Source organism: Phyllostomus hastatus, unplaced genomic scaffold (genome assembly GCF_019186645.2).
Source record: "Phyllostomus hastatus isolate PE091 unplaced genomic scaffold, TTU_PhHast_1.1 phas_scaffold_501, whole genome shotgun sequence".
Taxonomy (NCBI): Eukaryota; Metazoa; Chordata; class Mammalia; order Chiroptera; family Phyllostomidae; genus Phyllostomus; species Phyllostomus hastatus.
Genome location: NW_025334033.1, coordinates 27,477,213 through 27,492,982, shown reverse-complemented (window position 1 = coordinate 27,492,982; position 15,770 = coordinate 27,477,213). Strand labels below are relative to the sequence as shown.

Genomic DNA, 15,770 nt, shown 5'->3' with positions numbered 1-15,770 from the left:
TAATTCCCAATTTCTCCCCTAATCTGGAATATCATACCCTGCGATTAAGTTATAAAATCCATGGCCGCTTGGGTAACTGAAAGCACAAACCCCTGCTTTGTGAGAGCACCTCCACGGAATGGCGGCCCGAGTACAGTCAGACTGAAAAGAATTTAAATGCACATACAACAGCTGCTTATTTTAACTGTTGACTTGACTCAAGTAGTTTAATTACAAGTTAAACACATATTCACTCTTTTCCTTTATTATTTATTCCTCTCACCAGTCTCCGACAAGTTGACAGTCTCTTTTCTCACTAAAAACATTTTAAGTCTAATATTTAATCACATGTCTCTGCCATGCAGATCATATACTATTATAAATGACAACTCTCAGCTTATTCAGTGAGAGGCATAACTTAAGGATACAATTAGAGACACTAAGCCCAATTCTTCCCAAATTAATGTCTCAGTGGCACAAAATGTAATTCTAAGTTATACAACTGCATTTATTTCTTGCTGAGAGTGTAATCAGAACATTAAGTTTTAAGTTTAAGTATTATGGGGTGGAACAGGCAAAAAGGGGTATGAATCCTCTTTCATACCCCTTTAACATTAATTACAATTAATCAAACATTAGTTATAATTTTGCTTGCTGTTTAATTATTCAACTTTTTTAAAAGCCCAATAAACATAACAATGATTTTCAAAAGGGAGGGAAGGGATATAAAAATCACCTGGAAAGCTTTTTCAAAATACCTATGTTCTACTTAGGCAGAGATACCTACTTTGAGGTGGAGGAAAAAGGGACAAAGGATGTGTATTTTGAGAAAAGCAGCTTCGAGATGACTCCCAGATACAACCCCTTGGGAGCCACTAGTTATCCTCCTAGTGGCATGGGAGGGGCAGTACAGCACAGCACACACTCAGGATTATAGTACGTCCTCTGTCTAGCACATAATATATGCTCAATGAACATCTATTGCAAAATAGTTGAAATTTCTTAGTTTAAGATACCAAGCTCTTCCAAAATCCAGTCCCTACTTTATTGCTCTTGCCTTATCATGTTACAACAGGCCTTTCTCACTGTTAAGAAAAATTAACCAAAACTGGGAATCAGGTGAATCAAGAACTGTAAACCCTTTGAATGTGTAATAAAATATTTTAATATATTTTATTGATTATGCTACTACAGTTGTTCCATTTTTTCCCTTTATTCCCCATCACCCAGTACCCCACCTCCCACTAGTATTCAACCCACCCTTAGTTCATGTCCATGGATCATACATATAACTTCTTTGGCTTCTACATATCCCATACTATTTCTAACCTCTCCCTGTCAATTTTGTGCCTACCACTTATGCTTCTTATTCCCTGTACTTTTCCCCTATTCTCCCCCCACCGTCCCCACTGGTAACCCTCCAGGTGATCTCCATTTCTGTGATTCTGTTCCTGTTCTAGTTGTTTGCTTAGTTCATTTTCTTGGTTGTTTCTTTTTAAGGGTCATTTGTTGGTAGTTGTGAGTTTGTTGTCATTTTACAGTTCATATTCTTGATCTTCTTTTTCTTAGATAAGTCCCTTTAATATTTCATATAATAAGGGCTTAGTGATGATGAACTCCTTTAACTTGACCTTATCTGGGAAGCACTGTATCTGCCCTTCCATTCTAAATGATTAATGAAACATTTTTAGTAGGTCCTCCCAAAGATTTTTCATTATAGCACCTGTTTGACCCACTGTTTACTATTGATTAGGACTCAAGTGAAGGTCAATTTGTAGATTTTTACTTGGTAGAGATCATTTCTGTGCAGCAGAATCAAAAGGTTTTACTACCTTGCAGGGCATTAACCAATTTTGTAGCTAGTTTAGTAATTTACTTCAATGTTCTTTCTTCAGTCTACATACACTCAATTCCTCAAATGCTCTTGGAATCAGCTTTACCATCTTGCTGTTCCCCTAATAATGAATTAAATAAATACATGACATACGGTCATTCCATATTGGCCTGGGAGGGTGGAGTGGGCAAGGAAGAACAAAAGAGCACAGTGCTACACTGACCGAGGGACCCTGCCTATCTGGCCAGCACAGGGCTCTAACTATTTTTGAGTATTAAAGCTCTGAGCAGTAAAACCCCCTTCCAGGCAGCCTCGGCCCTACCTTTCTCTAGTGCACTCACACATTTACATTAACTGCCAGGGCCGTCCTACAGGCACTCGAGTTTTAGACTCAGGTCCAATTTTGTTGTATATTTATGTGAACTACATGACAGAAAGGCTAAAAAAAGTATCTGCCACATGGCTAACAATTATTTTAGGCAGGTAAGTGAGAAAACTATTTGTGAGGGGAGACTGTGGGCTTTTCATTTGTACACCCCTGTGGTACTTGATTTATATCGACAAGAAGATGATGTTTTTATAGTTTGGAAAGACCTAAAAAGTTTACTCTTAAAAGAAATAAATGAGAAAATAACCTACTTCATTAAACAGGTATTCATGGTCTCATATAATTTGGAGAATTGAAAAACTACAAATATTATAGTTTTTTCCTACAGCAAATCTTTCTTTTTTCTCTCAGTAAATAGTAACACACACTGAAACTCAATCTGGGGAAAAGCTGTTGAAGTTTCATATTATCCTGAAATAATTGTTATAATAGTAAGTTCAGGCCCAAATTTTTAACTAGCTACAGCTTTTCTTTCATATGAAAGATTTTTTTTCTTATTTTAAATGAAGGAAAAAATCTACAGCAAAATCACTATTACTTTGTTGTGTTTCCTACTGAGTGTTCCTTCCCTATCCCCATTGCTGTAAATATATACACAGTACGTAACATTTTATAATCTAATTATTCCACTATCAGTATATTGAATACAGTTCTTCATGTTATTGAATTTAGAACAGTGTATTCTAAATCTAGCCTTATACTATCTAAACTATCTCATAAAGTTTTATTAATTTTAAAAATTTTCAAGTTTTAAAAAAGGTATCCTAAGGCTGAGGGAGGAAGGAATGGGGAGTAACTGCTAATCAGTATGGAGCTTATTTTGAGGTGATGAAAAAGTGTTGAGCTCTGGCTGGTATAGCTCAGTGGATTGAGCATGGGCCTGCAAACCAAAGGGTCACCAGTTCGATTCCCAGTCAGGGCACATGCCTGGACTGTGGGACAGGTCCCCAGATGGGGGCACATGAGAGGCAACCACACATTGACATTTCTCTCCTTCTCTTTCTCCTTCCCTTCCCCTCTCTCTAAAAATAAACAAATAAAATCTTAAAAAATAAAAAACATCTTGAAACTAGATAGAGGTGGTGGTTGTAGATTTACTAAAGAATCACTGAATTGGTCACTTTTAAAAAGTTAATTTTATCTTATGTGAATCATAGCTCAATACGATAAATAAGTAGATAAATAAATAAATAAATAAATAGGTACTTAAGACAGGCATGAGGAGAGACAATAAAAGGGAATACTGAATTGCAAAAAAAGGGGAGGCAAGTGACTGTACCTTTTAATAAATCTCAAAAAGACATCACATTCTGAATCAAGATACCCAATTTTTCCCATCATAAATATTTACAATAAGAGAGTGCAGGCAGTGTATGACAGGACAGTTGGTCTTGGCTATTTAAAGGACAGTACTCTCTGAAGATTAATACTTGCACACTGGAAAAACATCTGAAGACTAGGAAGCTACTGATAGAGAGAGCAGGATATGATGGGGCATTCTAGAGCCATTTATCACATTGCTTTGGGTATTCACTCTGTCTATACATGCCTTATCCAGATTAAGAACCTTTAATGTACCCAAGAAAATTATAAAATGGAATGAAAAATATTGGCTTTACATTAAACAAATTTTTAATTATTATGAATAGAACAGGTATGAATAAAATATACAAATAATTTAAAGTCATTTCTTTTCATCACCTTACCAGGAAATATTTTAAAAGATAGTTTCAATTTATAGACAGATAAGTTCAAAAGTTTATCTATAGAATGAACCCATTTCCCATGGAACAGTATTACAGGCTTCTGGACTCTTATGAAACTCTAAATAAGCCATAAAATAACTAAAATTTTTATAAATATATATAGAATAAAATCATATTCACTAAAATATTTTTAAACTATAAATATACTATCTATTCAGCACAACATAAAAATATTAAAATGAAGTTTTTTATTTTTTACATCTTAAATGCTGGTACTTGAGAGAAAGAGAGTAAAATGGATATAAAGTCACAGAAGTTCAAAAAGGTACATCTGAGAATTTATAAGGGCTCTTTTTATTATACCTAATTACCCTTCAAGGTCATGTCAAGGCAAAGAAACTATGCAGTGTATTTCTCACACTATTACACTTGGCCACAGCAGGGTCACTGGATCTCATAAATGGAGTGTTATCTTCTTTCACTCAGAGTATAATATTTAGTTACAGTTATACTGTCCTCAAGCAATCTCTCTCATGTGCTTCGATTCTTCCAACCCCAAATTCAGCATCTCTTCTCTCAGTCTCTGGGCATCTCAGCCTGAAGGCTGGTACTGGGTAGGCTCCCTCTGCTGTTCTCCCTCAGCCGTGGCTGCAGAACCTTCCTCGGACCCAGTTCTCACCTCAGCCAGAAGCTCTGAGAGTTGGCAGCAGGGGAAGTAGAGAATCTTGATCCTCTTCTGAGCTAGGGCCATTCTCAAGGTAGAAGCTGTGAACATATGCTGGGCAGGGGAGAGGGGTGGAGGAGCCCATGCCTTTAAAACCTGCTCGCATCCTGGTCTTCTTCTTAAAGCTCCCCCAAAACTTTAAGCCCCCTGGGAAACAGGATGTGAGACTTGATGGGGCACAGAGGCAAACAGAAGACATCCAAGTGATCTACAGACCAAAGTGGTTTTTCCTCTCTCCTAGACCTGGGAAAGGAAATTGAGGCCTCCTTTATCAAGAGATAAAGAAGGGCAGAAACTAGGGGGTTCTGTGCTTGAAGGGGCCTATTTACACAGGAATGTTTTCAGGCTGTGTTCAGGAGACAAGGAGTTGGTTCGTCAGACAAAACGGCATCCACACCAAATACAACATTCTTTCTACATAACCACTGACCTTCAATATCCTTGTATTTACTTCACAGAACCTAATAATATGGAACACATTTGATATTCAAGGACAATCAACAATTCTCCTGGAATTCTAAAAAGTTTTCATAAAACATCAAGCACTGATGCTTACAAAACAACACAGTTACTGTCTCTATACACAAAACAGTTCGAGCTCACAGCACTAACGGGCAAGCCATTTATAGTGCATCCATTATTCAACAGTTGCTGCAACTGGGAGAGAGGCCCTTTACCTTCTGAAGAATTCAAAAGGTGAGGATCTGATGACCAGGATTCTAGTCCTGGCTCCTCCATTACTAGCTATAGTACTGAGAACATCACTACTCCTCTGGGTCTATTTCTTCATTGTAAAATGAAGACTTGGTGATAAGTATGTCTCTTCTAATTATAAAATTATTCCAAGAACATAAGGCAAAAGTTAGACTAATCATGACATCTTCCCCTATAGATAATGTTCTTTCAACTCCACTTTCCACCTAGTGCACTATAATTGCTGAAACCGATGGTTTTCAGTTTTTCCCCCTGCCTCCCACCACTCCTGAGAGGCAAACGCATTCCCGCCACACTGCCCAGCACTAACAGCAGCTCACTGCAGCGTGGGGTGGGAAGGGCATGGAGTCACTGCGCAAAACTATCACAGGCAAACATGCCGCTAAAATAGTGTGCAGGATTTTCAAGTGCCACACTCTAAAAAACATCAGTAACCCATGAGAAAGAATACATAGAATTTTTATTAAATTCATTTTTATCTAGTTAATATCTATCTAGTACATAGTATATGCCAAGTACTAGTGCAACCACTTTATGAATATTACTTCACTTAATCTTCTATAATCCAGTGAGGTGCATACTATTACTTGGTGTGCTTATGAGGCAATGAGAAGTTATGTAACTTGCTAAGTTAGTGATGGAACTGGAACTCAAACTTACAGTGTCTGAAGTCATGGACTCCTGCAAAAGAGTAAGTCCAGAAGAGGAAGTCATTTTAGTTTTTAAAAGACTCCATTCCCTGTGTTTCTGTGTATATATTATACATCGTCATATAAATTTTTAAAAGCCTGGGAGAGCCCTGGCTGGTGTGACTCAGTGGCTTGAGCACTGGCCTGTGAATCAAAATGTCACTGGTTTGATTCCCAGCCAGGGCACATGGCTGGGTTGCAGGCCAGGTCCGCAGCTCGGGGTGTGTGAGAGGCAACCAATCGATGTATCTCTTGCATGTTTCTCTCTCTCTCTTTCTCACTCCCATCCCCTCTAAAAGTAAATAAATAAAATGTTTTTTTAAAAAACTCTGGGAGGGTATATAGCAACTATGAACAGTTACATATAAACAAGGGGATGGAGGATTTAGAGGCACATGACTCTATTTTCAACTGCACTTTGAATTTTTTCAGGAAGTACTACTTCTTTTATAATAATAATAAATGTTAAATGCCTTGAATTTAAAGATACTGGTATTAAAGGAGTTTTAATGAAAGGAGCTTACATTAAATTAAGCATGAGTGGTAAGTTAAACCAAAATCCAAGTTTACAACTCTGTGGGTTTGTAAAAATTTGATCAATGAAAACAAAATTATTGTAGCTGTATTTCAGAACACACAGATACGCACAATCATGCCATAAGAATATCAATAGTAAAAGTGTTTATTCTTCTTGAAATTGAGGATATGGCAGTATGACCAGAAGAATTCTAAATATTCCAGTACATATAAGTGAAAATATATTCCAGAACTAACCCATATACCCTCCAACTGATACATATTTTAGATACATGTTTAAGAGCAAGGCATATAATCTTCTTTATACCATAAATGTTCTTTGAACCATATGCTAAAAGTTCTGAAGTCTCTCCTATCTTCAACTTGAATCCTCTGAAATGACTGGTGGAAGAAGTTGGTGAAGTCTCATAAACAGAGCAGGAATAGGGCCTTAATGCAGTCAGAAAAGAAGAAATCCAGCTACACTAAGCAACTGCCAAAGGTGCCAAAGCTTCCTGAGTGCAGCCAAGATCATTGTCTGTTGCCCCGCCCTCCTTCCCCCTCACCCACTTACTGCTGGGAGTGGGCAGTAGGTTCCCAGGGAACAGGGGAATAGGAGATTTCTCTGAAAAACCAAGAGAAAGTGGCCAGGGCCAAAGGATGATCCAATTCAGAGCTTGGGAGACTAAGCAGAGGTTTAAATAATATAGGAGGAAGAGACCCAGCATGAGCACCAAAATCAAAGTGGTCGAAAGTGGAATTTTGGACTCCAGGCCAAGATCGTGGAACTAAGAATTCACAGCCAAGGCAATTATAAAGCAAAGCTTATCTCGGCTGCCTTTCCACTTTGCCCCAATGACAATCTTTTCCACCTTCCTCCTTCTGGCAGCTCCCTCTTGCCTCAGTCCCATTCTTATTCAAGACTAGCAATCAATTTTCCTGAATCAGTAGATAAGTAAATTGTTTTCTGGTAAAGTCACAGTTCAGTATTTCCCATAACCATTTTCTTTCTGTTTAATGGTCCTCTGATAAATTAAAGATGGCCACAAGTTCTTTGACACTCTTCTCATTGAGAGGCAAGTCCATGTCCCCGTTCCTTGTATCCGGGCAGGGTCTGTAACTGCCCTGACCAACTGAATGGCAGAAGTGGCTCTGCATCAATTTGCAGGTCTAGACCTTAAGAACTGACAGCTTCCTGTCAGTTGCCTGGAAGCCAGCCACCACGTAAGGAGTCTGATCACCCTGAGACCAACGAACTGCGAGAAGCCCAAACCTTGTGGAGAGACCTTGGAGAATATGACACCATTTGTGAGGGTCGGGGAGACTGGAAAAGGGAGAGAGAGACAGAGACAGAGACCGTGGAGCACAGAGGCTCCAGACACGTGAATTAAGAAGCCATCTTGGACAAGGATGCTCCAGCCCCAGATGCTCCAGCTGATGCAACACTAGCCAAATTCTTCCTGAATTCCTGACCCAGAGAATCATAAGCAAAATATAATGGTTGTTTTAAGCCACTAAGATGTAGGATAGTTACTTATGCAGCAACAGATAACTAGAGCAGCACCTGTAGGAGGGAGATCAGTGATACAGCATTAATTACTCACCCTTACCAAACTCCTCAGTGGAATGATTGACACTTATTTAGAAGTGAGGATGGGAATCTTCAAGAAATTCTACCCCCAAAGGAATCAAAACTGTTTAAAGACTGTACCTTTCCCCTCCGCAACAGAAGCACCAAGTGTAAAAGTCATAGCAGTCTGTTGTCAGCTAGGCTGCAATCATTCTTTGGACTGCTTCTTTTCTATCTCATCAATATTTTAATAACTCAAACCCAGATGTGCCAGCACTACCATACGATAACCTAATTTTTTCTTGAGTACAAACATCACTCCTAACGTTGCCCTACATTATAAAAATGACCCTTGAAATCTCAAAAACACTCGTCCTACAGCAACCCCAAATTCCGGATAAAATCCTTAAGAAGGTGTCATTGACACTATCATGAATTCCTTTCCTCTTCATTAAAAGCTACAAGGCCTTATCTTCCGTTCCTTTGGCCTCTCTGGATTATGTTAAGAATCATTCTGGGAAATCTTAGATATTATTGAAGGTTGGATATGAAAAACTGACTCTGAATAAAAAGCTGAGAACATCTTACTCCATCTCTGCTTCCAATTCTGTTTTTACCCTAAGAGTTCTGACACACTCCTCAGCCAGCCTGACTCGATCCCCATCACACCCAGCAATGGCTGACCCCAGACAGGCCTTTGAAGCTGGGATCAAGAGTCCATATCCTAACCAGAATCCCAAGATTTCTGAGGAAATACACCTTTCTCTTAAAGCTCCCAGCAAACTGTGGCCCAGAGACCCAGGAGGAGGAGGTAGGCAAGGGGCACAGTGACCAGAACTCTGCTCCACATCATTTTGATTGAATCAGGCAGAGGCCTTGATCACTTGCCCTTCACCTCCAACCCTGCCACAAGATCTCCTTCCTTCTTTAATATAAAAATGTACCAAACTGCCCTGGCTGGGTGGCTCAGTTGATTGGGGTGTTGTCCCATACACCAAAAGACTATGTGTGTTCAATCCCCAGTCTGGGCATATACCAAGGCTGCGGGTTGGATTCCAGGCTGGTGCATGTACAGGAGGCAACCAATCAGTGTTTCTCTCTCACATCTCTCTCTTTCTCTGTCTCTCTGTCTCTCTCCTTCTCTCCCTCCCACCCTCCCTCTTCCTTCTTTCTCCTCCCTATCTCTCCATCCCTCCCTCCTTTCTTTTTAAATCAATAAAAGCGTGTCCTCCAGTGAAGATTTTTTTAAAAAAATGTTAGAGGGCATGTGATACCGTGAAGCAAGCAAGCATGAGCTTCAGAACCAACAGTGTGAGTTTGCCTTCTAGCTTTCCCACTCTTCTATTTTATGACCAAAGGCAGTTGTTCCAGAGCCTACTTCCTCATCTGTAAAATAGGACAAACAACACCTCTACTCACCTGGTGATGGTAAGGGTTTCGTGAGACAAACAAAATAAAGTGCACAGCAAAGGGCTTAACAAATAGAAAGCACCCAGTGATTGGCAGGGCCTTTCCCATGAAAATGTATTTTAAAAAATGAAATGGCTACCAGAGGTTAATTCTGGTGACTGCTATTATATACAACACAGGTAACAAATGTCCACATTTATAATGACTAGTAAATTTCAGAATTTTCCCCTTAGTTTATACCAATTAAAAGAAATTAAAGCAGGCAATTTCTTATCACAGAAAAATTCCAAATATAAAAGTCACATTAAAGTCACCAAAAATCCCTCAGAAACTTCTCCTATATCTGACCTAAAATTAAAGTATATTTAAAACATCAAATGAATAAGATAAAAGACTCATCTTAATAAGCTTATTTCAAAACTGATGTAACTACCATAGCCACCTTAATATCAGAATCATCCAATTTTATACATGCAATGTATAATACATACCTTAGGAAGCATATGAATTTTAGAAAATGAATTTTACACATTCTGAGATATACAAGAAGATTTAGATACATTTAAGTACAGAAGCACTTTAAGTGGCAAACCATACTGAAACATACCAAACTCAGAGATATTCAGAACAGAGATTAAATCATGATTCACCAGTCTGATCAATCTAAATATAATTTAGGTATTCCAATATCCAATACAATGGAGTTACAAGCCAAGCCATTTAAAAATATTTCTTAATTTCTAACTTTTGTTTTAGCAAAGAAGTAAATAAGGAAATGATTTCAAATCATACTCAATTTAAAATGTGGTAATTGGCTTATTTTTAAGGTTTAAACTTCTACTCTAAATAATTCACTCCTTTATCTACCTTATTACCTGCTCCTCTCGAAGGGGCAATGTCCTCAGAGACTCATGTTGGAACTATGCTCTAGCCTACTTTCTCAACCTTCCGCATGTTAGGACATGCCCAGAAAATAACATCTGCATGGCATATGCACATAAACTGAAGAGGCTTCTCAGGGCTAGAAGTGATCTGCTGGAGACTCTAACCACCCGTAGGCTGAGGGATCATTATCTCAACCCATATGTAATCCATTCACAGCCCCTCTGATGGCAAGCCATGCTCTCCAACCTTTTACATGGTTACCTAGCAATACAGGAGGAAGTCTCCCTTCTACTCCTGTGCCAGATTGCTGGAACAAAAGACTGGAAATCATCAACCACCTGAGAGGGCCAGCAGCATTATCTGGGAATCTAAGATGCCTTTCCTCTGAGGATCTGCAGTTTACAACACTCCCTAATGCTCTGAGACCTAGAAGAGAAAATGGATGCCAAATCTTTATTTCTATCCTATGTATGGATACTGTCTGCTCTACTGCTGTTCCATAACCCCTGGGGTGGGGGGTGCAGCCAGTCAACAGTATGCCATGGAGGAGCCAAAAATGAATTAAATTAAGGAGATAAGTACCAAAAATAGGTGGATCTGAGTACACAGGTGGTAAAACAGTACTGATGAATATGTACAAGCGACAGCCGACTGCTTAAAATGAACCTGGATCCAGAGCATATGATTAGCTACTGCTGACTAAAAACGTTTCCACAGCCACTTCCAGGTCTCTGATTTCACCGTTTCCCAGACAGAAAAGTAATTGCAATAAAGTATTTCACTTCAAAGGCCTTGAGTACATTTTTAAGGTCACAGTAATGGGAAGACGGGAGTAGGCAGACAAAGATCTTGAAGTATTCTTATAAAATCACTTACATATTACTGATCACACAATTAAAAAGTTAAAACTTTTCATCCTCCCTGAAGACACTCAAAATACAAAAATATACTTATACAAGGCTATTAGCTGTATCATGATTTGCAACTATAATATATTGGATTCAACCTACATGCCCAGACACAGGAGAATGGATGAACTCACTGTGACACATCCACAAATGGAGGAACTGAGAAACTACTAAAAATAACAATAAGGAACATTTCTACAAACACAGAGTACTATCCAGGATATACTATTAAGTGAAAGAAGCAAAGTCCAAAAGAGTACATTCAGTTTGCTACCTTTTGTAGGAGAAAATAAGAAAGACCCCTATATCTGCTTTTTTTTTTTACAAAAAGAAATGCTAGAAGGATAAATCAGAATAATTGGTTGTCTACAAGGCATGAGTGGGAATGAGTGGAAGGAAGGGAAGTAACACTTACAGGTATAGTTTTAACTTATGGAACCATGCTAATGTTTTACGTACTCAAAATGTAAATTAAAATCAGAAAGGATGAGGTGAAAAAATCTAAAATGGGAATCAAACACAAACAAATGAACTTCACTGTATGTCAGATAAATAATATAAGTGTATTAAAAGGAGGAGGGAAAATAACCCAAAAACTTTGAACTTAACACTTTAGATACTGTCAGTACATACTTACAAAAAGACCTTTAAAGAAATATTAAACTTTGGTTATAAAGGGTTTTCTTTGCAATAGTATGGGTTAGCAGTTCTGGAACTACTTTCTCTGATTATGGCATTGAACAAATGAGTACATATGTTGGGTATAATGGGAACCAGATCCTCAATGTTGGAGAAGGGTATGACAAACAAGGAAAGCAGCAAGACGAGATCTGTGGGTTGAACTGGAATTACAGGCATCAATATAAACTATTGGTTTTATACACACACAGAGGTATAGACATGTTTTTATTTATACTTCTTAGCTCTTATCTGCTGAGAGATTTTAGTTTATAAACATTATTTCCAACTAAAAGGAACAAGGGCCACTTGGAGAAATGGCTGATTGCAAGCAAGGCTGGGACAGGCTGAGTACAAGATGAGCCTGGGGCATCTTCCTGTGCCAGAAACTAAGAAAGAGCTCAAAGAACAATCAGGACATGTCAAAATTATGGCTCTAGGGGTTCCCCGCTAGCCAAATCTAAGACAATCTGAACCTCAAAATAAAAAATAACAAAATAGCAAAGAATAAAATTAAAATCTGAGTCCATACTAATAAAATAAATGAGTAAATAAACAAGTACGGGAGAAAGGAAAACTCTTCCCTATAAAATACCAACTAATATGTTTAGAAGAAATACAAGTTAGAGGATCAACATCTTACAACCATCCTAATAATAACTGATTCAGTCAAGAACCATCAATGCATGATAAATTTGGATGAAAGTTTGGTGAGGAACAGGAGATGTGTGTGTGTGTGTACACATGTATATATATACGCATACATACATATACATACATATGGGGGGGTAAAAGTAGGTTTACAGTTGTGAGTACATGAAACAGTTTATTCTGGTATTACTGTTCATTAATTACTGTATTTTTTCCATATGAGCAACTGTTAACCGAGCTTTGTCCCACCGTGTGTGTGTGTGTGTGTGTGTGTGTGTGTGTGTGTGTGTGTGTGGTCTGACCAGAAAAAGTCCAGCCATTGTTAATATAACAAGAATGGTTTGTGCAACATCAACGTAACCTAGCAACCAAGGAGAGTGGACTGGAATGTGCATGCATGAACAACGACGACTTCACTGTACTAGTCAGTGGGAATGATAGATGCTGCTGAGTGAGCATGAGTACTGTGTGGCTGTCATATTCAAAATGACTGAGCAAGTAGAGCAATGAATCTGCATCAAATTTTGCATTAAGCTTGAACGTTCCTCTACAGAAACTATTCCAATGATTCAGAAGGCCTTTCAGCTGTGGACAACTGGTGATTGTCAGCTTCATCTCTACAATGTACCCACTCAAGCATCATGTCCCATGCAGCTTTTTGGCAAAACATCAAATCACCCAGGTGACTCAGCCCCACTACAGTCGAGATTCAGTGCCCTGTGACTTCTGGCTTTTGCCACAACTAAAATTACCTTTGAAAGACAAGAGATTCCAGACCATCGATGAGATTCAGGAAATTATGACAGGGCAGATGATGGTGATCGGGAGAACTGTGTGAGGTCCCCAGGTGCCTACTTTGAAAGGGACTGAGGCATCACTGTCCTCTAAAGGCTATTTCTTGTATCTCGTATCTTCTTCAACAAATGTGTTTATTTTTTACAGTACATGGCTGGATACCTTCTAGACAGACCGTGTGTGTGTGTGTGTGTGTGTGTGTGTAAATCTCAAAGTGTCTCCCACAAAATTACTTATTAATAACAAAGAGAAAAATAGTAACTTTACAGTGGCAAGTTACTTGGAAATATTACCTTAATAAAATAATCAAAGTTCAAAGGTGAATGGATTAAGAAAAAAAAAACTCATAGACAACAGCGCATGGTGGTTACCAGAGGGGAAGTGGAGTCGGGGGAGTGGAAGAGGGCATGTGGAGGGGAGAGATGGTGATGGAAGGAGACTTGACCCAGGGTGGTGAACACCTAGTACCATATACATAAGATGTATGACAGAATTGTATACTTGAAACCGATATAATTTTACTAACCAATGTCACCCCAATAAATTCAATTTTAAAATAATCAAAGTTAATGTCACCAAAAATGAGACAAACCAACATCAAATACTTCTTGATGTATTCCCTGAAATACTTTTGTAGTATTCCTACTAAAATAATGTATAACCTGAATCTTACCATGAGGAAACATTAGAAAACCTAAAATTGAGGAATACTCTATAAATTCATTGACTTATATTTTTCAAAAATATCAAAGCGTGAAAGGCAAAAGCTAAGGAACCATTCCAGATTAAAGGAGTCTCAAGAGTTATGACAATAAAAGCCCTGGCTGGGGTAGCTCAGTGGATTGAGCGCGGGCTGGGAACTAAAGTGTCCCAGGTTCGATTCCCAGCCAGGGTACATTCCTGGGTTGCAGGCCATAACCCCCAGCAACCGCACATTGATGTTTCTTTTTCTCTCTCTCTCTTTCGTTCTCTCTCTCTCTCTCTCTCTCTCCCTCTCTCTCTCTCTCCCTTCCCTCTCTAAAAATAAATAAATAAAATCTTAAAAAAAAAAGAGTTATGACAATAAAATGAAATGCATGATCCTGGATTAGATCCGGAGGAGGTGAAAGGAGGAACAGAAAAGTGAAACAACTATAAAGGACACTACATAAAAAAAAAAACATATAATTTGGACTACTAGAGAAAACTGAATATGAAATGTGCATTAACTAATACTATTATATCAGAATTAAATGTCCTGATTTTGGCCAAAATTCTGTGCTTGTTGAAAAAAATAAGTCCTCGGCTTCTGGCCAAGATGGAGGCATAGGTAAATACATTTTGCCTCCTTGCACAACCAAAAGAAGAACAACAATGAATTTAAAAACAAAAAACAACCAGAACTGCCAGAAAATCGAACTGTATGCAAGTCCCATAACCAAGGAGTTAAAGAAGAAACATTCATCCAGACTGGTAGGAGGGGCAGAGATGGGCAACCAGGGCAGAGAGGATGTGCAGCAAGGTGGTAGCTAGAGGACCAGGTGGTCCCGCATTTGCATGCAGATAAACTGGGAACAACTGGGAAGTGAGACAGACCACACAACTCAGGGTTCCAGTGGGGGAAAAGAAAGCCTCAAAATCTCTGGCTGTAAAAATCTGTGGGGGTTGTGGTGGCAGAAGAAAACTACCAGCCTCACAGGAGAGTTCTTTGGAGAGACCCATGGTGTCCTAGAATGTACACAAACCCACCCACCTGGGAATCAGCACCAGAATGGCCCAATTTGCTTGTGGGAGGCAGGAGAAGTGACTGAAAGCCAACAGAGAGCGGAGCAAACAGCCTTGTTCCCTCTCTGACCCCTCCCCTACATGTAGTGTCACAACAGCAGTGACATGGGTTGCCCCGCCCTAGTGAATACCTAAGGCTACACCCCCTTCAAACGTAACAGGTACGCTGACACCAACAAAGATGGCTCAACAGATTAAAACTCAAAAAATAGAACTAAGCAAGGAAGAGGTGGCCAACCTGTCAGATGCAGAGTTCAAAACACTGGTAATCAGGATGCTCACAGAAATGGTTGAGTATGGCTGTAAAATAGAGGAAGAAGTAAAAGCTATGCACAGTGAAATAAAGAAAAATATACAGGGACCCAACAGTGAAGGGAAGGAAACTGGGACTTAAATCAATGATTTGGACCAGAAGGAAGAAATAAACATTCAAACAGAACAGAATTAAGAAACAAGAATTCAAAAAAAATGAGGAGAGGCTTAGGAACCTCCAGGACAACTTTAAATGTTCCAACATCTGAATCATAAGGGTGCCAGAAGGAGAGTGCAAAGAGCAAGA

The 15,770-nt window shown here is 38.9% G+C and overlaps 1 protein-coding gene across 1 annotated transcript in view; it reads right to left on the bottom strand.

The window, feature by feature from the left end:
* USP3 (ubiquitin specific peptidase 3) overlaps positions 1-15,770 on the bottom strand; it is a 90,047-nt gene that overhangs the window by 58,024 nt on the left and 16,253 nt on the right. The window lies entirely within an intron of this gene.